Source organism: Hermetia illucens, chromosome 3, assembly GCF_905115235.1.
Source record: "Hermetia illucens chromosome 3, iHerIll2.2.curated.20191125, whole genome shotgun sequence".
NCBI lineage: Eukaryota > Metazoa > Arthropoda > Insecta > Diptera > Stratiomyidae > Hermetia > Hermetia illucens.
This window is the reverse complement of record NC_051851.1, coordinates 178,078,223-178,103,131: the sequence shown is the minus strand read 5'-3', so window position 1 is coordinate 178,103,131 and position 24,909 is coordinate 178,078,223. Positions and strand designations below refer to the sequence as shown.

At 41.4% G+C, this 24,909-nt stretch overlaps 1 protein-coding gene across 1 annotated transcript in view; it reads right to left on the bottom strand.

The window, feature by feature from the left end:
• LOC119650668 (GTPase-activating protein CdGAPr) overlaps positions 1 to 24,909 on the bottom strand; it is a 280,038-nt gene that overhangs the window by 116,607 nt on the left and 138,522 nt on the right. Inside the window, exon 2 of the mRNA XM_038053616.1 lies at positions 18,193 to 18,239. The gene's annotated coding sequence lies outside the window, so the exon portion shown is untranslated. The remainder of the gene's footprint in view (positions 1 to 18,192; positions 18,240 to 24,909) is intronic.

Here is a 24,909-nt window from a genome sequence, read left to right as displayed (position 1 = left end):
ATGTTGTAATCAATTTTGGAGCAAGAGATTTATCGTTTGATATCATTTAATTGTGGAGAAAATAAATAGAGAAGAAATATTGAATTTCATAAATTACGTTATGATTTATAAAATATATCTTTGGAAATTTTTAAAAGATACTTCCGTTAAATGCTCACAGCACTTCTTCGTTATTCAACTTTAATTCAATATTTTCTGTTATTCAATGTACGTAAGTAAGGCTGCTCCTAGCTTTCTTGAATTGTGGAATTCCGGCAAGCTCGAAAGGGGAAACACTTACATAACTAGACAATATCTCATTAAATCAAGTGTACACACATATTGCTGTTAGCGATTGGCATTTCGTACACACATTGTGAATAAACATTTTCATTTTCTAGTGTTTCCATAAACAACCTGAAGTAAAATTATAAACAAAATTTAAATAATTTGCTGTTTCGGAAGACGCGTAGGTGATGGTTGCTTTGCTAAAAAAATATAGTCCAATATGAATACCAGAAATAACTCGACAGTATGAATATTTGTAGCGAATTCTTTAGTTTCAAATAAGACCCTTATCCTGGTGGCCGAGCTAGCCCAGGTGGCCATCCTTACCGGACTACTCGTGGGACCAAGACATGAGATTAAATTTACAAAAAAAAAAACAAATAAACCGCCGATAGAAGAAGAGGTGGTGATGCTAGGCGCATCATTGAAGGACGAACTGCTGGCAGCCAGGAAACAGTAGCCGTCGGGAGCACTGGGGTGTTGAGACCAACCGCAAGGACCTCACGTCCAGTCAGTACCAGAAATCCCCACATTTCCAGCAAGATTGCTAAGAATAAGGAGGCAGGTACTGTCGATGAACGGGATGAAAAAATCTCGCTAAATACTAGACGATTGTTGAGGAATACAACAGCAAACGCAGAAGGTGAAGCCCACCGCTCTCAAATGCAATTGATCTCAACACGAAGTCGAACAAGATCACAAGCAGAGTAAAGTAGGCAAGAGCTCGGACGCTAAGCAACATCTGGCAAAAAGTACTCAGCAACAGCCAGCCGACGAGACACGACGAGTGTGGCGCTGGCAGATTCTAATTCCACTAGCGGCAAACAAGCGCTGAAGGTGTGGACCTGTCTTGAGGTCAGGCTGTTGAGATGATCTCCTGGACCTGGCGGTCTGCGGGTTCCACGTTATACCTTGCGAGGATCAATTCTCCAGGGACTTTCTCAGTTCGTGCGTCGCTAAAATCAGCCACGCCTGGGAGGGCATAAAAGCTCAAAGTTATCCCCTACGACGAGATTCCTAGGAGACCGGTCGCTCGTATCTGGTTGCATAAGATCCGCAGAACCACAGAATTCCCGTGGACGACTGAGTAGTTATCAAGGAAGAGGAACCCCAGACAAACAGCCAACCTTCTCTATTCTGTATGAACGGAGAGTGCCTGGAGGCAATGGGAAAGGTCGACTATAAAGTACGATTCGGAGTCAGGAACGCAAAGGTGAAAGTCGTGGTCAAACTGGAGCAGGCGGGGGCAGAGAACGTGCGTATTTCCTCGGCTACAATGGCTCAATGGCTCAATTCTCCAGGGACTTTCTCAGTTCGTGCGTCGCTAAAATCAGCCACGCCTGGGAGGGCATAAAGCTCAAAGTCATCCCCCACGACGAGATTCCTAGCAGACCGGTCGCTCGTATCTGGTTGCATAAGATCCGCAGAACCACAAAATTCCCATGGACGACTGAGTAGTTATCAAGGAAGAGGAACCCCAGACAAACAGCCAACCTTCTCTACTCTATATGAACGGAGAGTGCCTGGAGCCAATGGGAAAGGTCGACTATAAAGTACGGTTCGAAGTCAGGAACGCAAAGGTGGAAGTCGTGGTCAAACTGGAGCAGGCGGGGGCAGAGAACGTGCGTATTTCCTCGACTACAATGGCTCACGACAGATTAGCTCCCCCAGAAGAACTACAACATTTGATGGGCACCATAGCAACAAAGAAGCCCAACCTGTTGATAGGCTGCCACTCCAGTGCAAGGTATACGCTTTGAAGCAGCTCCGAAATCAACGAGAAAGGTGAGAGTCATTCTTTGATTTTATTATTATCACACTCCTATTGTTGTGTTACAGTTGCAGTACACCAGCCTTCCATTTCCCCAGCCCGGAGAACTGTGAAAGTTAGGAGGAGGTCCTTGATATCACCCTACTAACCAACAATGCGATTCTTAGGATCGACAACTGGAGAGTGTGTGACCAAAGATCATTCTCTGATCACAGTTGGATACTTTTCATTCTAGATTTCGCCGCAGAGGTTTTCAAACCCCCCAGAGACCCCAGGAGGATCAAATTGAGAAAGTTTGGTCAAGTAATTGAGAACAAACTCTCCAGTGCACAAATTGACAAAATTGGCACGACAGACGAAGTGTAGACAAAGGTCGGGGCTCTGGAAAAGGCATTCAATGCCGCCTTTAAAATCTCATCATCATCATCATCAACGGCGCAACAACCGGTGTCCGGTCTAGGCCTGCCTTAATAACGAACTCCAGACATCACGGTGACCACCAATTCGATATCCCTAAAAGCTGTCTGGCGTCCTGACCTACGCCATCGCTCCATCTCAATCTCCGCAACCTGTTGAGCCATATAGGAGAAATTTTCAATGGTCTCAAAGTTGTAGTCTCCTATCTTCATTGTTTTATGTTTGACCAGTGCGATTCGATGTTGCACGTTCTCCTGGTTTTGGCGCTGATGTTGCCACCATGTACTTCGTCTTGTCGTCATTAATGTGCAGCCCAAGATCTCGTGCCACCTGCTCTCTTTGAATGAAATTAGACTGAACATCTCGGGTTAAAGTTTCATGCCCTGCTAAATACAGCAAGAAGACACTGCCACTGTAGTGGAATGAAGATCTCCAGTCTCAGGAATCTAACCAGGGAATTCTTCAACTTCTAAAAGCACCAGCGGATCCGCGAGGCTCAGCAAGATTCTGTTCAAGAAACATAAGTCCCCTGTCGTGAAGACCCCAGAGTGCGTCCTGGACATCCACTGAAGAGCGATTATGGAGAGAATGCCTTTCTCAAAGGAAAATCCACAGAAACCGCCTTCAACGAGATAATTGGCACGGCTGAGCGATCACTGCTGGATATAGAGGGAGCATTCAACAACATTAGTACCAACGCCATCAAGGAAGCCTTGACCAGTATTGAATTGGAGGGGTATCTTATGCATTACCAGGAGTACCAGAATAATCCAGTCGGATCCGGAAGGCAACCACTTGGCCAGAGCTGTGAACAGAGGCACGCCCCAGGGTGGCACCATCTCTGGTTAATAACAATGGACGAAATTTTTAGGAAAATTAGACAGCAGTGGTGCGAAGATAGTGTCGTATCCCGACGACTTGGTGATATTAGTGTCAGGAATGTTTCCAGCCATTATGCGCGACATCATGGAAGGAGCGTTACGAAAGGTGTGCCTGTGGGCCCCAATATGTGGACTCGGCATAAACCCAACCAAAACGGAACTGATGCTATTCTAAGATTCTTATGCCTGCAAGAAAACCTTTGCAAAGAAATTGGATCTCCGTCGAAGATGGTTCTCTGGATGTTCACCGCTGTGGTGCGTCCAATCCTAACCTACGGTTCTATTGTATGGTGCCAGATTTTGAACAAACACAATAGAACGAAGCTTAAGGGGAGGTTCTACACTCGCGGTTTCAAGAAATCGATTTTTCACATTTTTTCTAATCCGTAGGTATCTGCGAATATGCTACTAAAAGGATTTTGCCCAAAACGTATTCCTTTCCAGGTTTCTGGCGCCTCAAGAGTACACATCTCCGGCCTTTTAATGCATCTAAGCCCGACACGGTCGCGCCGTCCCGCGTAAATGAGGAGAAAGAGCTCAACTCACCTCAGAAGAGCGTGGCTTAGAATCTTACGGTTTTGGGGGATAGCTCTTGGAGAAAATGAGGTGTCGCTACGATTGTTGGGAGTTACAGCGGGAAAGTACTTGGCAGGCTTGTCAAATCTAGATTTTGTCAATGGTGCAGCAATCAAAAATCATTTATGGATGAAAATTCCGATGAATTTGAAGAGTGGTTCGCAGATTGCAAGCATGTTTGAAGCGTCTCAACCGAAGCACGATGCCAGGTACGTTCGATACATCGTCGATGGGGACAATAGGGTTTTCAAAGGTATTCTCGATTCGTGAACGTATGGGTCACATCGAGAAACGTATGGGGTCGCGACTACGAAAAATGAAAAAGACAACATAAAGATGTTGGTGAGAAGGGTAAGGGGAAGTTGATTGATCAGCTTACTGGACAGCATAGAAAATTTTATGGGATCGCGATTCGTAGAAGAAATCCCGATTTCATCGAAGACATCGAAAATGCTATTTGGGTCTCTTTGGAGCAATGCTCCTTATCAGATGAAAACCCCAACACTCCAAATTTGCATTCTGGGAGGCAGGTAATCGGAATTTCGACTTTTTTGACGGTGATGATTTTCAACGAAGGATTTTCATCGATTCTACAAACCATGGAAGTCATGGGAATCACCTTCAGATCTCACGCTGAAACGTACACCGCTGGACTCGACGAAAACCGCACAGACCGCTCCGAGTGCAATCAGTGACGCGAAAAAAAGAACCCGGATTGAGCAGAGGGCGTGGAATGTGGGCAACCTGGAGCCAATTCGGGACGAGGAGGGTAAGCTTTACGGCCCTGACATAGCAGATTAATGTGTAAATTCCCCAATCAAGTTTTATACCGTGTTTTATTTTTAAACACGATTTCCTAAAAAATTAGCTTTTTCGGATCAGAGAGGAATATTTACTGAACAAATTAAAAGAAAAATTGAGTCAATTCGATAAATATTTCCAGTGAAAGGCATACAAGCAAGATATTTTCTAGGGCGTTCCAAGGTCGCGGAATTCAATTTTGCAATTGCTCAAAAATACTCGTTAATAGGATTCAAAGAACCGCGTGTGCAGGTGATACTGGGGCTCTGCAGTCCTACCCGGCAGATGCCTTCAATGTACTCCTGTATCTCCTACCCCTAGATCTTCACATTAAATACGTTGTAGCGTGCAGTGCCCTTAGACTATGTGAGTCCGATTGCTGGGCATTCTACGGGTACAGAAACATCCTAGACGAAGTACCTCGGAAAATCTGGACCTTCATACGCAAGCTGAACTTCACGAAAAACTTTGCTGTGGACTTTCCAACCAGGGCAGAGTGGAAGACCGGCGGCGTGTTGCAAGGTTCTGATACGATATTCTTCACCAATGGATCGAAGATGGTCTGTGAGCGCGGGGCTTTTCCCAAATATACACAGTGTATCCGAATGGTATGGTCTCGCAGGATTTGCCAGTGTATACCAGGTGGAAGTACTGGTGGTACTGAAAGTCGGTCGATGGCTGGAGTATGATCAGAACCCCAAGCGTAATATATCCATTCTGACCGACATTCAAGGGGCCATTAAGGTCTTGTCCTCAGCGATGACATCCTCCAGGCTGGTGGGACCACGCAGAAACGCGCTGAATGGAGCTCGGCATACTCTATAATTCGCATTGGCGAAGCTGCGAAAAAGGGGGGACCCTTAGACACTTCCTCTGCTATTGTCCAGCTCTAGCTGGAGTCAGGCTACGGACGCTGGGTAAACCATATATTGGGGACCTTAAAGAGGTTTCTAGCTGCAGCGCCTCCCTGCTCTCATAACAACAAGCACGATCTTAGCAGTTTGTGACATCAAAACGGCGCACCCCAACGTTAGTTGAGCTTCTCGGACCGGTCACTGATATCTACAATGCGTGTGTCACGCAACCAAGAGTAGCACCTTTAACTACATAAAGGGCATCGTAGTCGGAAGTATATACAAATTTTCTCCATATTCAGAAATTCCCAGACCATTTTAGTGGACCTTTCATTTCTCGATTTAATTTTAAATTAATAGCAATAAAGTTGCCGGAGATATACATATCATATTTACTCAGTTGGTTTTCTTGTTTTGCCCATTCCCACAAATCACTGAAGGTATCCATTGAATTCACTCTACAGTCCCCGCATCATATTTTCACCTGCTCGTATTGTCTCTCTGTACTGAATGGGTTTTTTGCCTGGTGGAATGCAATGTATTGAATTACGAAAAGAATTGCGCTTAAAAGTGTTCCTCAAGATTATCTCGTTTTCTCGTTATAGAATGGATAGATTTTCAATTAACAGGATACTCCTGAAAGATATAAATTGAGCCCTGGGGAAAAGTAGAATGTCCTAGTATAATAGGCGGAGTATCCCCACAGTATCTTTGTTTGATTCATGACTACCCTAGCTCCACTCAAATGTTGGAAAAATCTTAAATTAAAAAGTATCTTTTAATTTCATCTGATAAATTCAATACTATCGCTGGAAGAACACCCTGCATCAATCCCAAAGGTGTGCACATTCAGTTTTAAATGCACTTATCTCCGAGCTACGATTACACAAAGCAAAAACAAACAGAATACATAAGTGTGCTTCGCTTCAACCTGCTTCAATATAAGATTTTTCAACCGGTTTTCAATATATGCATGCATGCACACCTTCCCCTGAAGATCTTAAAAAATGCAAATTAATACGGAGACTCTGTGCATATGAAATTGCCGGTCAACTGGTTTTCATTTGGTTCACTGGAATAAATTTACTGATGGAAGCTAGCAACAACATTACGGCCTAGATGACCATTGGCTCCACTGCAAAATCTTCATATTCATTGAGCCTATTCATGTAAGTTGATTGCAATCAAATGTGTCATCTGATTATAGGCATTAGGTCGCGAAAATATCTCCCATAAATGGAAAAATGTACTTGAAAATTTGATTAAGTGACATTTGTCTGAAGGAACAAATAAATAATGCATGCATGCAAGCTTGACGGGCATAGAGACGTTGTACCTGAAGAATTCGTGAAGAAATCTGGTGAAGATGGATGGCATCGGTAGCAGGGAAATCTTTAAGAATTATTCCAATTCGAATATGTCATGGGATGGAACTACTTCATCATTAGTCCGAAAGTCAAAGTGAGTAATTGAAGGTAGAACTGGCAAACCCGTTCCTATAAAGCCAGCTTGGCTCATGAAGATGAGATCGCCAAGCAACTGATAATGTCATAATTTTCCACGAGGCTGTCCAATAGTTCAGACAGAGTTCTTACTCCTTCAAGTAATTATTTTATAATATTTCATTCATGCCGCCAACAACCTCATGGGCCTATAATATTTGGTTTGGGGGCTCCAGAAGAAAAGATAAATAGATGAAAAGCGAAGTTTTCATTTACGCTAAAAATGTTATATTTCGGGAACTACTTTTTGGAAGAACCTCAAATGGTGAAGCCGATTGCCAACCCATTTTCAGACAAGCAACTTTTTCTGACCATTGGACCTACACAATGACACATCTGCGCATTTTATGAAATGTGTATTGCAGAAGGACCAAGGCAGGAATTCAAAAAATCGACCCAAAGTTCTTTCTGTAAGAACACGTAACATATTTAAAGTGCAGAGAAACCAGAAAGAGTTACATATCCAAAAAGTAGGAGCTTGCCTCGAAAAGTACTAACCGAGATTTTCTAATTGGTATAACTTTCTTCGCATGTATTTAAGGTCCCCAGAATCTTAACCTAAAATAAGATCATTCCCTCCCCACCAAATTCCGTGACTCAGGGAGAATAAACTCACAGACAATTAGGCTGACAGTGTACTGGTTTGACATGTGTTACGGAAGACGTTGTAGGCCTCAGCACGGATCCATGGAGAAGAGTTATCAAATATGCAGAGGACAAAAAGTCAGAGCATGGTGAAATAAAAGTAAATAGAAGACCTATGCTGACATGGCGTGCTTTTGTTCTCATGAGAATCATGATAGAGTAGTGGCAGAAATCTCACCCTACAAAGACGCGGGATCAAAGAAAGTATGGCGATGCTCAGGTATCTGAAATCGCCTAGCAGGGATGGATTGACTGCTGAGAAGAACAAACTTATCTTACGGGTCATCCCATCTCTCGCCCAATGTTCATATGAGTATCGTGTATGAGGGCTATTCTCCAACATTGAATTGTTATGCTTACTGAGTAGAACAAGAAGTAATTCTCGACTATTGAGGATCATATATTATATCCAGACGACTGGAGATGAAATCGCCTCATCTGATGTTGATCAGATAGTAGTACCGCTTCTGGATTGACAGGTCTACCGAAGATGCCTTCATTAATATCAAAAACTTTGTTGACCATTGTCCACGCAAAAGCAATGCAAGACATGGGAATCAGTAGTGGACCAAACGCTCATGAGTGGGCGTGATCAACTGACTCCATGCGTATAGGCCGAAGCTAAAAAACAAACAAAAGAAGGCAAAAAGATGCTTTAGACACCATGGATGATTGCAACTTCCTTTATGGACCTGGCATCAGTGATTCAGTGTGAGGTCAACCGATAGAACTCGCTTATGAGCGTTTCATTCCAAATTTTTTTAGTGCTTAAAACTTTAAAGCGCTTTTCCCACAAACGTCGTTCAAAGTCAGTGCCCGTCATAACTTCAAAACTACTGCACCGCTCGTTTTGAAATTTTGAACACTATTTCGGTACATAATTTGCGAGGTAACGCTGAGAGTTTTCTTTTCAAATTTCTTAATATTTTTCGTTTTTTAATAACAAATGAACCGATTTTTTCGCAAAATATCGCATTTTCTCCCTGGAAGTGTTCCCAAAAAGTGAAAAATTAAAATTTCTTTTACTTTAATATGTATAACGAATAGTGGACCTACTGTTTTACATAAAACCTCATTAAAATTGGTTTACCATTTGTCTGCCTGTCTGTCACACTCATTTTTCTCCGACACGGTTATAGTAATTGTCTGTGAATGCATACGCATATAGTGAATTACATTATTCTACGTTGAATTTAAGGGGTGTTTCCATACGTGCAGAAGAGGTGTCGATTTTTAAGGTTTCGTGTAAAACAAAACCTTAAAAAATGAGTGTTCTGCATACCTTACCCCCAGCAATCCATTCGTTGAAATCGAGCCGACTTTGCCAAGGACCGTGCCACCAACGAAAGACAGAGGGAAAGACGAAGAAAAATATCAACCTCTTTACTTTGCCTTCTTAAGGGTTTGTTTGCAAAACCTGGGCACCATATAGAGGCAGCTTCATGAATATTTTCAAATTTTCCGAATGGGTAGTTTTTGAGAATGGGTCCGTTCAAGAAATCATCACTTTCCACCCCTCCCACTCCCCGCCTTTCTAACAAATTTCAAAATTAAGACCGGCTTCATTTGATACCCCACATGACTATATTCGGTGAAAAAAATTTTTACACCCCCCTTTTACATGTATGGGGACCCCCTAAATCTCAACGGAGAAGGATATCACTCACTGGGTGTCGGGGGGTCGATAGTTCCCACCTTCTCACCAAATTTCGGGTCAATCGGTGTAGCCGTTTCTGAGAAAAGTGCTTGTGACAGACAGACGGACAGACAGATAGACATTGAACCGATTTTAATAAGGTTTTGTTTTGCAAACAAAACCTTAAAAAATGAGAGTTTACTTCGAAAGGAACTAATCGAGGTCTTTCATTCGATATCCGACATGACTATATTTGGAAAATAACTGACACTCCTTCTTCGCAGGTATGAAATGTCCTCAGAAACTTACCCTAAAAAATAAGATCATTCACTCGCCACAAAATTCCATGACTTGGGGTGAAACAATTTTTTAATAAAGTGCGTTTCACAGACAATCAGACAGACAGTGAACAGGTTTTAATAGGATTTGATGTGTGTTATGGAAGATGAAGCGGTGGTCAACGAAGTTCAAGTTGCCTGAAACATTATCACGTAACTATTTAGCTGATCCTTCATGCGGAACGGAAAGAATACGCACAGTCGAATGCTATAACAAAATAACCACACGCGAAGAATCCGGGAGGTATAGAGTAAGACTCCCTTTAAAGGAGGATGCTAAGACCGCGCAAACACGTAACGTTTTCTCCATTAGAAAAAAGACTAGTTGGTGATGGATTGCAAAAGCAACAATATAGCATATTCATGGACGAGTATCAACGTTTGGGCCACATGGTAGAGGTCCCAGCAGAAAAAAAATATGCACCCCGCACCTACTACTCGCGACACCAAGCCGTATAAAGAGAACAAACTTCAATAACGAAGCTGCGAGTGATCTTTAATGCATCCCAAACAAAGACAGCAGGGGATTTTCTCAACGACACTCTGCTGACCGGGTCAAGCATTTAAAACAACCTCAAATACAGACATTGCAACAATTAGCTGAGGATGAGATGCTTTTATCCTCAGGCATGCAAAACCATTTTTGACGATTTCTACTTAAACTACGTGCTGACGAGAGGTGACAACATTGAACAAGTGAAAGGTCCAAAGCAGGAATTAATGGTAATACTCCTAAACGGTGGGTTCAAAATTCGAAAATGGACTGCCAACCACGACAGGCTGTTATCGATAATTCCCCCCAGCGACCGAGAATATATCAGGTTGTCCACAAAGTTTTCGCACAAATCAAAGACAGAATTCAGCAGATAAGTTTATAAAAACCTTTAATTATTTAATCTAATATATAATTGCCTCCATTAGATACGACTTCCCTCCATCTATCGGGCAACTTCAAAATCCCCCCTCTATAAAACTCTTCCCCCTTCCCCTCAAAGTACGTGCGAAGTGCACTTTGGAGGTCAGCTTCAGAAGTCATTTTTTTACCATCCAGAAAATGTTGGAGGGACCTGAACAAATGGTAATCAGAAGGAGCAAGGTCGGGACTATACGCAGGATGACTCAAAACTTCCCAGCCAAGCTCACTCAATTTTCGCTGAGTAGTTAAAGATGTATGCGGCCGGGCGTTATCATGATGAAAGACAATATTTCGCCTGTTGACCAATGCTGGTCGTTTCGAACGTAGCTGGGTGTTTAATCTGTCGAGCTGCTCGCAGTACTTATCGGCGGTAATGGTCTCGTTTGGTCCCAAAAGCTCGTAGTGTATGGGGCCACGAACGTCCCACCATATACTGAGCATTCGCTTCTGCTGATGAATAGACGGCTTTGCTACCGATGGACCCGGTTGATCTCGATGAGTGTAGGCTCGTTTCTTCGCTACGTTTTCGTACACAATCCATTTCTCATCGCCAGTTACCAATCGATTCAAAAAAGGGTCGTTTTCGTTCCGTAAAAGGTTAGCGGAGCAAATTCTCGCTCTATCGGCCAGATTTCGCTCAGTCAGTTCGTGCGGTACCCACTTTGTGCTCTTCAAAACATATCCAAGACGCGTAATGGCTACTGCTACTCCTGATTTTGATACACCGAGATCCTCTGCAAGCACACGTGTCGAAAGAAAAGGATTCGCTTCCAGTTTGTTGCGCAGGATATCGTCGTCAATCGTATAGGGTCTTCCTGAGCGAGGTTCATCTTCAAGTGTCAGGTCTCCGCTGTAGAATTTTTCGAACCAATCGTAAACTGTCCTGCGCTTTACCTTTCCTTCTCCGAATACCTTCGACAAATTTTCAATCGCCTTCGGCACCTTCGTCCCCATTTGAAACTCGTACAAAATGCAATGACGAAAATGTACTTTGTCGAATTCCATGTTTATCCTTGAATATCCTTCACAACACTGATCCTTCAAGGATAATTTACCATGCATTTTATAGTTAGGACTCTGACCTTTCCATTGGGATATCACATGTTGTACCTGCTGTTTTGGTTTGTCTGCTAATTGCTTTTTAATTGTCACATTAATATTTGTGCGAAAACTTTGTGGACAACCTGATAAAATACCGCTAAGCATCTAGGAGGATGAACATATTAAGACGTTCGGATCGTAGTGGCATCCAGCGAAGGACTGGTTCCCATTCAAAGTGCAGCTTGATACTGTCAGGGTGAAAGTGCTGACGAAGAGACAACTTCTCTCAGACGTGGCTAAGCTGTTTGATCCCGCCGGAAAATCAACAGGTATGACTCACAAAAATTGAATGGCATGATCCGGTACACGAATTAGAAACAAAATGGCGCAAGTTTCGACCACAATTAATGACATTCGGAAAATTGGTAATCCAACGACATCTCAACTACATAACTGTCAACTCAATCCAAATTCGCGATTTTTATGGCGAATCCGAGGCTGCATACACCGCTCTAATTCACTTACGAATAGAGGAACTAGAAAAGAAGCCATTTGTCATCACGTCGAAATCCAAAGTCGCATCTCTGGAAATGCGTCTCGTGTGGAGCAGCACTACTTACCGACTTGAAGACACTCTGAAGGCACACGGTTCGAGACACATCACCTTATTATTGGGCAGTAAAGGAGAATCACTTCCTCAAGCATTGATCGACAACAAACTATAGTGGAATGGCCCACAGTGGATTATCGAAAAGAGCTCCAGGTGGCCATCGACAAATCCAACGCTGCTAACGCTGGTGCTGGCATTGAACAAAGTTCAAGCAGCACATGCTTCATCAGAATCGAGAGTAAGGGTAAAGGCGACATTTTGCAAAAATTCTCGCCCTTAAAAAGATTTTGACGAGTTGTTATCTACTGCCAAAGATGGATAAGCAAAATCAACAGCACCTTCCTAACTTCCAAAGAGCTAAGGAAATCAGAAACCACTTGTGTTCTTATAGCGCAAAGGGAACGTTCCCAATGGAGATCAAATCTCTGGAGAATAACCAGCAATTATCAAAATGGAGGAGTCTGGTCCAATTGGCCTCATTCCTGGACTCGGAACAATTGCTCAGGGTGAAGAAAAAGAAGAAGCCAGCAGCTATCATCCGAATGTGTCCAACCCTGAAAACCATTCGTACGTACCGGGATTGATTACGCTGGATCACGGTCAAATTTGAGTAGCGGTAGAGATACGAACATGGTGAGACGAGGATGATAACATGAGCAAAAATGGCAACTTAACGAGCAATAACGAGCAAAATGGTTCAGTGAGAATCAAACACTGAAACCAAACGACCTAGTGCTCATCAAACTCGATATCTTCTCAACCACCATCCTAACGCCTCATTCAGGAAAGGATGGTCTAACTCGAGTAGTGACTTACCATATTAAAGGTGAAAAGGACTTTCACAAAGATATACCCGCTACCCAAGGACAATGATCAATAGAACTCGCACTCGCACCATCTATTCAACATCAACCATAATTCCTAGACAAACATACCATAACTTCGGAACATGAATACCAGTACAGACCAATTATCTACCCCGATACCAACCAACTGTAACTAGGATTGCTCAAATAAGACTCATTATGTTCTGGTCCACCACGTGACCACCTCCAGTGCTGCTACAAAGTAGTATCAGCACAGCGATATCAACTGAAGAATCAGCGGTTCTTGGCGGGCAGAATTTTCATAAATAGTACATTGCATAGGAAATTACCCGTGAACTGGCAATGACCGAAAGTTCACCTAACGATTCTCTTTGTATTACGAATCGAGCACAAATTCGTGTATATAAGGAGTGTCCGATGCCATCAGATCTTAATGTTGTTCAAGCACCGCAAATTGCTTATTTTGTTTAAAAGTTAGGTGAGACTGCCCAAGCATTTGTTAGGCACTTACGCCTGCTTGACCATTCGAACAGGAAACAAGGTCAACAAAGGGTCTATCAGGTATGCAGAGGGGAAAAGGTTGAAGTCTGGTCGCTGTGACTTGCCTTCCGTGTTCCTTAAGAAGAACTCTCTCCCTATAAGGACACGAGATCAAAGAAAGCATGGTGACGCTAAGGTAACAGAAGTCACCTAACAATGATGGAATGATTGGTAAGAAGGGTAAAGTCGTCTTACGAGTTATCCCATCTCACTTCCACCTGCACCCAGATCAAGCATTCGATAGAGCATTCGATAGAGCCAAATGGCGAAGCCGATCACGACGAGCCGACCCCGCTTGTGAACGGGACAAAGGCTGAAGAAAAAAAAAAAAAAAATTTAGTACCTGGTGGTGGATGACCTGTTGGGCGAACTAAGTGCGTTACGCACACATATAATCTTCTCATTATCGTTGCGAGAAACAAAAACCAACAACAAAAATTAGGACGCATGTCCTTGTACCCGATCCTGATTAAACTTAAGGCGCGTCTAACCAAACTTATACAGATGTTGAGGCCAACCATATAGTATGGGTGGAGTCGTGACAGGAGGGTTGCTAAATTCATATATGCAAGACTATTTGTTGGGTATGTTATTTTGTTGGATCGGCTGCCTGACTGTCAGGGCATTGCTTGTCTGTGCGCTCTCCTATATGTTGCATGGTTCCTATCGATGCTATGCAGATACTATTAAATGCTCATCCTCCTTATTAACAGGTAATTTGGTAAGCACAGTCAGGATTAGGAGAGGCGTATTATTAGTCATGCTGAGATGAGAGATCTGACAGTTTTGGCTTAAAAAAAATTGCAAATTAGGTAGAACAATAGTAGTGAAGATCGAATACGAACTCCGCCATGCTATTAACATAGCATGCTGGTCCCAAGCACAGTTAAAGGAGGAGGGTTTGAAGCAATGCACTTTGTACTAGCCTCAGTAAAACAAAAATAAAATGCTGAGATCAGGGAAAGAGATAAAGAAAGTATAGTTGAAGTTATTGTACTATGCTAAATCCTACGTGGTCTCTCTTGGTGACAGGCCCCGCGACAGGTCGACCAAGAAAATGCACCCAAGGTTGTTAAAAATGTTAACCTCAGTTGATGTGGCAGGATGGACCTCGGTCCTGTCAAAAAATGGGCAAAGACGTAAGTAAATTCGTCAGGACGTAAGTAAATAAGTCCGAGCAAATCAAATACGTGTCTGCATGATAAATATTTACACCCTCACTGGGAAGACTGAGGAACTTGCAAGAACTCTTCGGAAAAGGCGCATTGATATCTGCCCTCTTCAAGAGACCTGATGATATGATGCCAAAGGCTGCGACAAAGAACGCGAACGGGGTAAACATGGCTATAAACTTCTCTATTTTGGAAGCCCACACACTCAATGCGGTAATAGTATTATCATCTCAGAGGGTATCCGTGATGTCATTAAAGAAGTCGAACTATTTGATGGCCGATTTATGAAGATCACCATTGTATCAGCTGATTGCACTTTTCATTTCTTCATCGCGTTGGCACCACAGACAGGTCGATCTGATGGCAAGAAAGATGCCGGAAAAAACCTGTAACATAAGGATGCCTTCTGGCAACTTCTCGATAAAAAAACCTGTAACGTGCCCGATCAAAAGACGTCAACATTTTATTACCATCACTGACTTCACCAACTGAGATACCTGGCTTTGGAATGACGATGTTGAAATACACGTCCGTGAAAGAAGCAAAGAAAGCAATTGCTGTGACTCGAGCGATCCATTATAAAGACCTATTCGTTAAGCTGGACACTCTGGATGGTGAAAGAGATCTGTATCGACTTGCCAAAAGCCGACACGATGTCGACCATTTCTGCTGCTTATCGACCGACGAGCCGCGGCGGATAGATGGCGAGAATATTTCGAGCAGATTTCAACGGAAGAATTTATACACCCTCCACTTCCACAAGCATTGCCGACATTTGGAGCAATCCCACCTATCAATGCGAGTGAAGTTGAGGAAGCAATAAAACGAATGAAACAACACGATCTGCTATTATTGCATCTGAGTTCTGGAAAGCGAAGATCTGGGACTCAAGACTGCAGCTCAATTGAAAGACAATGAAGGGGGTCTTGTGGTAATGGAGGCGAAGATGTTGCGTTGGACTAGGGGGGTGACACATGAACAGGATTTTTGAAGTAAAGTCGTTAGAAAGTGCTGCCGCCACGTACTCAAAGAGTCACCACACACGAATTGCCACGAAGCCTCACCACCATGGGAACAAGAATAGTCCCCTAAGAGCCAATTCTATAAGAGATGGGGGATAGTTGCCCCCCCCCCCCCCTTTGTGCGATTTTCATGGTAGCATTGATTATGTGATTGACTAGATTATATCATGCACAGAACTTAATTTTACAACTAATATCAATGCTGAAGTTCCACTCAGTATAGACCTTGTCCTTATAGCACTCATGGGGGGAATCTAGTTGTGGTCACAAATTTGATCCGTTTTCGAAGGAACAATAGATTTAAGCTTACAAGGTAGATAGTCGTGTACGGTTTACTCGATAAAATGCGCCTTTCGTGGTCAATTTAGTGCAGTGTGGAATTCGACATTAAGTCAACCTCGTTGCTTTTTCATATACCAATTTTTGCTTGAATTAAAATTTTGTTCTACATACCTTATCCCTGACAATCGCATTTGCGACATCTACGAAATCAAGACGACCTTACCAAGAACTATGCCACCAACCTGTCTTTTTAGATCTGGAGAAGACGACAACATTAAATGCCAGAAAAACTAATCCACTGGATTTAAGTCGCCGTTGAACTAATATGAGGTTTGGACGGAATAAAAGCGCTCCGTGACTTCATCAGCGTTTACTAAGGAAGCCTCGTTCTCGTCGGCGATATCTCCCGACGCTCAGCGTCTAAGATGGTAGGGAACCACCCACGCTTTATATAAAGGCCACCCGAGACCACGACGGCTTGACGCGTTGAAACAATTTCCTGCACATCTTCATTTGAATCAAGCTTGCGACCGGAGTTACCAAACTCCGTTTAGACCATTCATTTTCCATTACTAAAAGAGCCAAAGGCTAAGAAAAAGGAAAAGACGGACATAGATCTCCAGAATCTATGCGTTTGCCAATTGCAAAATTTCAACCATGTACCTTCTTTAATCCCATATCAAGAAAATATGCAACATAACTCACTGATAATGTTGGTTTTTCTTTGACTTTTGATTTAAATTACATAGACGCCATTATGTTGAAGGTATAGATAACAATTTTGATGATGTCAAACAATTGCAGTCCCCTGGTGCCAAACTATATTGGGATGAAAGTATATGTACACCAGTACTAGGTTGTGGAACAGGATCTAGTCATCTAGTCATCATCAACGGCGCAACAGCCGATATCCGGTCTAGGCCTGTCTTAATAACAAACTCCAGACATCCGGGTTTTGCTCCGAAGTTCACCAATTTCATGTCCCGAAAGGTTGCCTGGTGTCCTGGCCTACGCCATCGCTCTATCTCAGAGTATCCCACGTCTTCCTTCTCTACCGTATTGCTCTTATAGACTTTCCGGGCTGGATCATCCTCATCCATATGGATTTAAGTGATCCGCCCACCGCAACCTATTGAGCCTGATTTGATCTACAACCAGAGGCTCATGGTATCGCTCATAGATTTTATAATTATTAAGGTAATGTGATCGTCCACCCCCTTGTACGGGGCCAACAATTCTTCGGAGGATTCTTATTTCGATAATGACTACGAGTTCGCAATTATTCTTGCTAAGAACCCAAGTGTCCATGAGGAATGGCAGGATTATTGTCTTGTAGGTAGGAGCTTTGACCTTATGGTGAGACGTTTTTATAAGGTGAAATAGGCTCTGCTGACTGTCAACAACCGTGCGCGTTTGAGGTTGCTATCGGTTGTTTTTTTTCACCCAAGATAGGAGAAATTATCAACGGTGTCAAAGTTTTAGTCTCCTATCTTCATTGTTCTCATTTGAAAGTTCCACGTGATGTTGTTGCTTCTTTGTTGTTTGGTGCCGTGGTGTCTTCCGATATTTTAAGTTGTCCAGTATCACTCCAATCGATAGTGATCGGTATTCAGATAATTATCAATTCTAGTTTGCTCAGCGAGCTCTTTATAACCAAATTCTGACTCATGCATGATCCAATCTCTCCAATATAGTGTTTGAACACCACTAGTTGCATTGATATCAACAAATAACTTCCTGACCCTAAGCCGGAAATCGTCCAAAAACCATTATTGCAATCATTAAAGATTATTATTCCAAATAACAATTTTCTAAATGAAAATCTCAAATTATTACCTATTATGCATATTTTCATGCGATAATCACACTTAGTACTCTCATTCATCAAATCATTCCAAAGATAAATAGAGGAAAGCGAGATTAAATCGCTTTAACATATCGTTTTACGTTTATTCAGAACAACATATTATAGAGATACCGACGAGCGGAATCCAATTAAATTCCTCATAAATTCATAATTAAATAAAACATTATATACTTAGCGTATAAGTTTGAATGAAGACCTATGTTTAACCTGGATTTTAATCCACTTACCGTTTTATTTCATACTGGATAGCGTAAATCTCATTTTAATCTCGTATCTGAAATTGAGAAAAAAACAAATTATGATGAGAAAATTTTGATTGAAATATGGTTGATTAAATTGTGCGTGAATATTCCAAGTAGTTTTCAGGATTGTGCAGAAAATAATAAACAACGTTCAATTTTTATTTGATTTCTAAATAGCTACGAGTCCTCAGTATTAATTTAGATATCTGCCTCCTTGACTAAAAGTACGTTTAACGGAAACTATTTAATATATTCTTACGAAATCTGATATCGTTTGCAGTACACAGCGTATCAAAGTAGTCTCTATTTTATCTGTTATTTTCCCTATTTCTAGGTTTCAGTTTCGTTATCATTACAAACGATCCTGTGTATGGCTGACCTTACAAGATCAGTATTTCATCAGTCTGCCATAAGTCAATCCATCAAAAATGCAATGATGAAATGACTGATGAACTGACATGTTTAGTATAAACAAGACGACAAAAAAGCCACTTTTGTTGTTGTTAACAACACAATGACAACTGTAGTACACTCAACTTATCAGTCCCGCTAGTCTGACAGATTTTATTTAAAAATTTAAATTTTCATCAGTCTGTCATTGTCATTAAAGCAGTCTTCACGATGATTTTCCCATAATTTTGTCATTCTGACTGATGACATACTGATCGTCTAAGCTCAACCTAAGTGACACGGCTCAATTGACAAGACAAGGGTAAGCACAAATGCAAACAAACCGTGCCAGGAATAAGGACTCGAACGCGGTGTACAAAATCCGCAATTGGACCCCACCTAACTTGGCCCCGTACCATAAAACAGGAAAGAAAGTACAGTTTTCTCACAAAGCTTTTTTCATTTTGTATAATTTTTCGTTTCTCGTGTTTTTAAAATTCATTGAACAACCTAGTTTCGATGAAATTTTTCCAAATTTTCTTAAAACTTTGTATTCCATTTCACATGCCCTTCTGCCACCTCTGCAGCTTCAGAGTTGCTTCTTAGATGAGCTTTAGTACGTGATCTATCCACGGTGCTTAAAGTGAATCTAATGATAGATTACGTTCAAGGGTGCTCGGAGTAGAGGAGCATTGTGTCTAATAAGTCGGGAAACCGGAAGCTGGACGCTTCAAGTATGAAAGGTTTTCTGTATTTCTTTTATAAAAACATTTGTCGCATTAGAACCTAGCATGTAATGTATATGCACATATTAGGTGATAATATCCACTTTCGCGTGATACTTTTATTCAAAGCCTTGAATTTGCACAGAAACGACAACTTTGACCTATTATAACACTGTTAGTAATAGAACGATTTTCACCAAACTTGGTAGGATCATGTCCTATCTTATAGCTAGGATGAACTTAAAGGGGGTTATGCAGTCAAATGCTAAACATTATAATAATATACTATCATTAGCTTCATTTATAGTGCCTTTTGCAAGTATGGGAACCTCCCCCTCCCCTCTTGAATTCTGGAAGTGACGTAATTCACTGTATGCGTTCTCACTTTCCCCCAAGTTTGATGTCAATCCCTATAACCGCTTCCGAAAAAAATGTGTGTGACAGGCAGACAGACAAACGGTTCTAGGAAGGCGACTTTTTCACGAGAGTAAGAGATTGTATTGATATAATCTCATATTTGTATATCCAGGTTTATTAAAAACTTTCAAATTGTAGTACACAATAAGTTTACACAGCCCAACTAGCCCGGATTTGGAAAATTAGGCAATAAAAAGAACATTCTCTCACATGGAAAAATGTCTAATAATTGATTCCATATACTCTATAGATAATCCCATCTAATAACAATTTATGCAGGTGAATTATAGTTGGGCCAGGATAAACTATTTCGCAAGGTTTCAGTGCCCAATTACTACCTCAAACAACTTTTCATTTTCTCTCTTTTGATTATCATTTAAATTAAACAGCGACACCTGAAGTAATTTGATTTCTCATTTTCGTGTTTATACATAAATACTTTCTACTTTAAAAGAAATATCTTTACAATTGTATTCATTACAACATCTAAAGATATTCTCATGATAGCTTCCGGTACAATCGTATTACGTAGTAAACAGTAAAATGAGAAAGATACGTCAAATCCAAAGATAGATACCAAAGAAATCATCATCCATAAGACGCAAGGTAGGTGAAACATAGATAGATAGATAGATTTTTTATCCTATTGTATTAGAAACAAGATGAAGACTTTGCTCTTACGAAATTAATTTACCTGAGTACATGCGAAGATTGTTTGTTTTACGTGTTCCTTTAGTTTATGATTATTTTTGCATGCAAACATAAATGAAAGATTCTTGTATAATGTGGATGGGTTGATTGAATTAGTAATTTGAGGAGTTGAAGAAAATTAAATTGGTGTGTTTTTGGATGTGTCAATTTTCACTTTTCATTCTGGGATTGAATGCTTTGTTTTGAATTTCACTTCAAGATCTTCAATCCTAGTACTTCCTATAATTTGATATAAGTTCCACCTACATAGGACTAAGGGATTTTGAATAGACTGACATTTTCTAGAAAAAAGATCACTGGGCACTGGCTCGAAATACTTTTGTTTTCATTTTTCTTCATATATAACTTGACATGAAAGCATCCTAGCCGGAGAAGTACTGTGTCATCTGCAAAAAGAACTGTGTATGGAAAAAGGGAATTCACTCAAAAAGAAAGAGGTCTGTCAGTACATAAAACTGACTCATTCATGCATGTACTACCGTGATCAAAAAATATTAAGACTTTTTAAATAAAACAAAAAAGGGTTTATTTATTCTTCCAAATTTATTCCGTCGCCTTCAAAGTAATCTACCCCGGATGCAATGCGCTTATGTCAATGTTTTTTCCAGTCCTCAAAATAGTTGTTAAAATCGATTTCCTGAACCGCCTTTAAGACCCTCTTCGATGCGGTTTCGATTCGATTTCAGTTTGGGGAACAGCCAGAAATCATACGGATCTGAACCAGGCGAATAGGGCGCTACGATATGCTTTCAATTTGATGAAAAAGTCACGGAGAACTCATGCTGTGTGGGAAGGTGCATTACCGTTTTTGGATACCAAACAAGATGAGACGGGTCTGAGGCCTAATTGGTGCTTCAAAATCAATTGAATTGAGCCAAATAATATGTTGGTGATGTCAACAATGTCTCTAATTGACAAGAGGACGATTTTTGAGCACTAAATCATTGATCTGGTTGACGTGGTTCTCATCGGTAGACATAAAAGGACGACCAAGACGCTCATCGTCCTCAACGCGTTCTCTGCCTTCTTTGAACGATTTGCACCAACCAAAAACACTGGCTTTCGACAAAACGTTATCACCAAATGCCCTTTTCAACATATCCAATGTTTGGGTAGCCGAAAAACCATTTCAAAAAAAAAATTTCTGTAACTCCTTTATTGAATTTTTCACTCATTGCAAAAATCGAAAAAGTCATTTTGTTGTTGACTGAAAACACGCTTGCCTCATTAATCACTGACGCTATTGTTACAAAATTTGACATGGACGTCAGTTTGGTCACAGTAGTATGTTCTTCAAGAAAACTCGGTAATCTTTACTACCAAGCGAGCATTTCAAGCGCAAATTTAAGGAAAACTCAAGGAGGAGAGATACCAAAAAATGAATTAGGTAATAAACACTGACAACCATAAACGAACTATCTGATGGCCCAAATAGAGTTTACATTGAAGTTAGGATCAAATGGTTTCCGAAATAGGATGTACATACTCGTATGTATGTATCCCAATTAAGAATGCAGTCAACAACGGAAAAACCCTCCAAATGTTTTAATTTAAAGGATTGGCTAACAATCTTGGGCCCTTTTCGAAATTCATGATTCAATCGCAGTCAAGACTTTCTATGAAGGAGACATAGCAAGCCCAAGCACAGGATGATTTTCAAAAAAGTGGGATTCGTGATTAGCTGATAAAAAGTTGTAGAGATACAGTCAACATTGCTCCTGGCACCTTAGTATTTCGTAGTAATGATATGATAATGAGAGTTCCAACAAATTTGTCACCATTGACACTGCAGCTTATCTGGCAACATATGTCTTCAATTAAGATTCTTTGTTTAACTAACCTTTATGCAAGGCGTGAAAATCAGTAGTGGACCAAGTCTAATCCCCCCCCCCCCTCTTCCCGTGATAAGCCGAGCAGAACCGGAAGTTAAAAAAATAGACTAAGGAAGGCAGAATTCGTCGGAGACAGGAGCAAAAAAGGGTGTTAGATATCATGGATGATAGCAACATCCTTTATGGACCTAGCACCGATGATTTAGTGCGAGCTAAGCCGATAAAACTAGCTTCTGAACGCTTTAGACCAAATTTTCCAGAGTTCAAAACTTTGAAGCATGTTTCCCACAACTCACGTTTTCAAAGTCGGTGCCACTCATAACTCCAAATTTACTGCAACGATCCTTTTCAAATTTTGAACACTATTTCTGTACATAATTTGCGGAATAATGCTGGCGTTTTTTTTTAATTTGTTTCGAAATTTGTTAATATTTTTTATTTTGTAATACCTTTAAGTGTTCCCAAAAAGTTAAAAATTGAAATATCGAAACCCGCCTCCGAGTCATGAGGGGGACCGCAAATCTACTTTTTTCGGAGACGCTTTCAAATAATTGCTGCCATTGCCTTAATATTTTTTAATTTTGAATATTCCTTCATCAAAACTTTACACAATATTCTTCGAATGTCATACCTTAATGTACCATTGGTTTTAATAGATTTTTACGGTGTCACAAAAAAAAAATCAGAAAATTGCGTCTGCTTTGGGACAAATTAATGTTATTTCAAAGCTTTGAAGCATCGAAATGTTGCATAGTCACTATACCAAGTTTAACGCCATCGAAGGACACTACATTGAAGACTTTTCCCAAAAAATGTTTGCTTTCAGTTCAAATCCCGGGGACTTTTCGGCCCTAGAAGTTCATAATTGCATAATGCAGTAGAGGACAATATACTCATGGAGCAAGCACGGCCTATCGGTTAAAGTCGGCCGTACCAGCTTGTCCGATCTATTTTCCCGTCAGCCGACCGCCTTTACAACCTTGACAGAGAGACCAGCCGAAAGCCACACGTGTTCCGGGCGGCGCTTAACTGCGATGTTTTCAGACGCAACTGACAAGCCGAGCGAAACGTTATGACGGGCTTAACATTAGACTTCTGTTTGAGAATCGTGGGATTCCTTAATCCACTTGATGGCGAACCGGACCAGTTGGAAAGCAACATACTTCCACGCTTGGGTCCACGGACCACTCATTCTTGGACAAGCACCCAAGTTGCAAAAAGTATATGACTTGCGATTTCGTCCAGGGGAGAGGCGTCCAGAGGAGAATCATACTTTTCAAATCTCTTTGAGCGATAGATTGAGTGGACTTTGACGCCTAAATGATGGTTCACCACAGGGATCACATAAACCTCACTCAATTATATATTCAATATTAGACTGGCTTAGTCTATGTGTTCTTTAGAAGCGATTTTGATATCTGATTTAAGCATTTGAAGAGAATCCTTTAATAAATGGAAGGATAATGTAATGTAATAATGGAGATGCAATACTTCTACCTCGATACAATGAGTGAGTGTTGAAAATGAAACACGGGATCCTGAAATTTGGGAAGCGAACTAGAGAAAAAAAGTTTAATAGGAATACCTTAAAAAATTGCTCTTGAGATGATCACTGCAGCAAGCTCCTATTTGCTGCTTTAGGTCTAGAAGCTCCAATGCAGGTAGCGTACTAATTTGGCTACATAGCTTCAAGAGTCGAAAGTTAGGATACTATAAGAATGATTCCTGGGGCTCCCCCATCCTCTTCGAGAAACTACACCGCCTGGTGTAACATAGGTCCTTCCCTCCATGGGCCACTCCAAAGCGGTACATCAACCGAGATACTTGGCTTTGGAATGATGATGTTGAAATGAAGGTGCGTGAAAAGAAACGCCTCTACCACAAATTTCTCGACGATAAAACGCCTGCTAATTGGAAAATTTATAAGAATGCCAACCGGGAAGCAAAGAAAGCGGTCGCTGTCACCCGAGCGAACCATTTCAAAAATCTTTACGATAAACTGGACACTCGGGATGGCGAGAGATCTGTATCGACTTGCTAAAAGCCGTAATGAACGCACACAGGATATCGAACACTTCTGTTGTGTTAATGACAAGAACGGTACTTTGCTTACTGATCGTCGAGCCGCGACGGATAGATGGCGAGAATACTTCGAGCCGATTTCAACTGAAGAATTTGCTCATCCTCCACTTCCACAATCATTGCCGATATTTGGAGCAGTTCCACCAGTCAGCGCAACTGAAGTCGAGGAGGCAATAAAACAAATGAAATCGGGGAAAGCAACAGGACCTGACGACATCGCATCTGAGCTCTGGAAAGCGAAGACCTGGGACCCAACACTGTGACTCAGTGAATTCTTTAACCGGGTTATTCAGGAAGGAAGAACACCATCTGACTGGCAAGAAAGTACCACTGTTCCAATATGGAAAAAGAAAGGTAGCCCAGCAGAATGTTCAAATTACCGTCCGATCCGATTACTTTCCCATACCATGCAGATTTTTGAACGCATTCTTGACAACCGTATTCGCGAAATCGTTGAAATAACCGTGAATCAAGCCGGATTTGTCAAAAACTGCGGAACTACTGACGCAATACACGCTGCGCGATTACTCATGGAGAAACGCCGT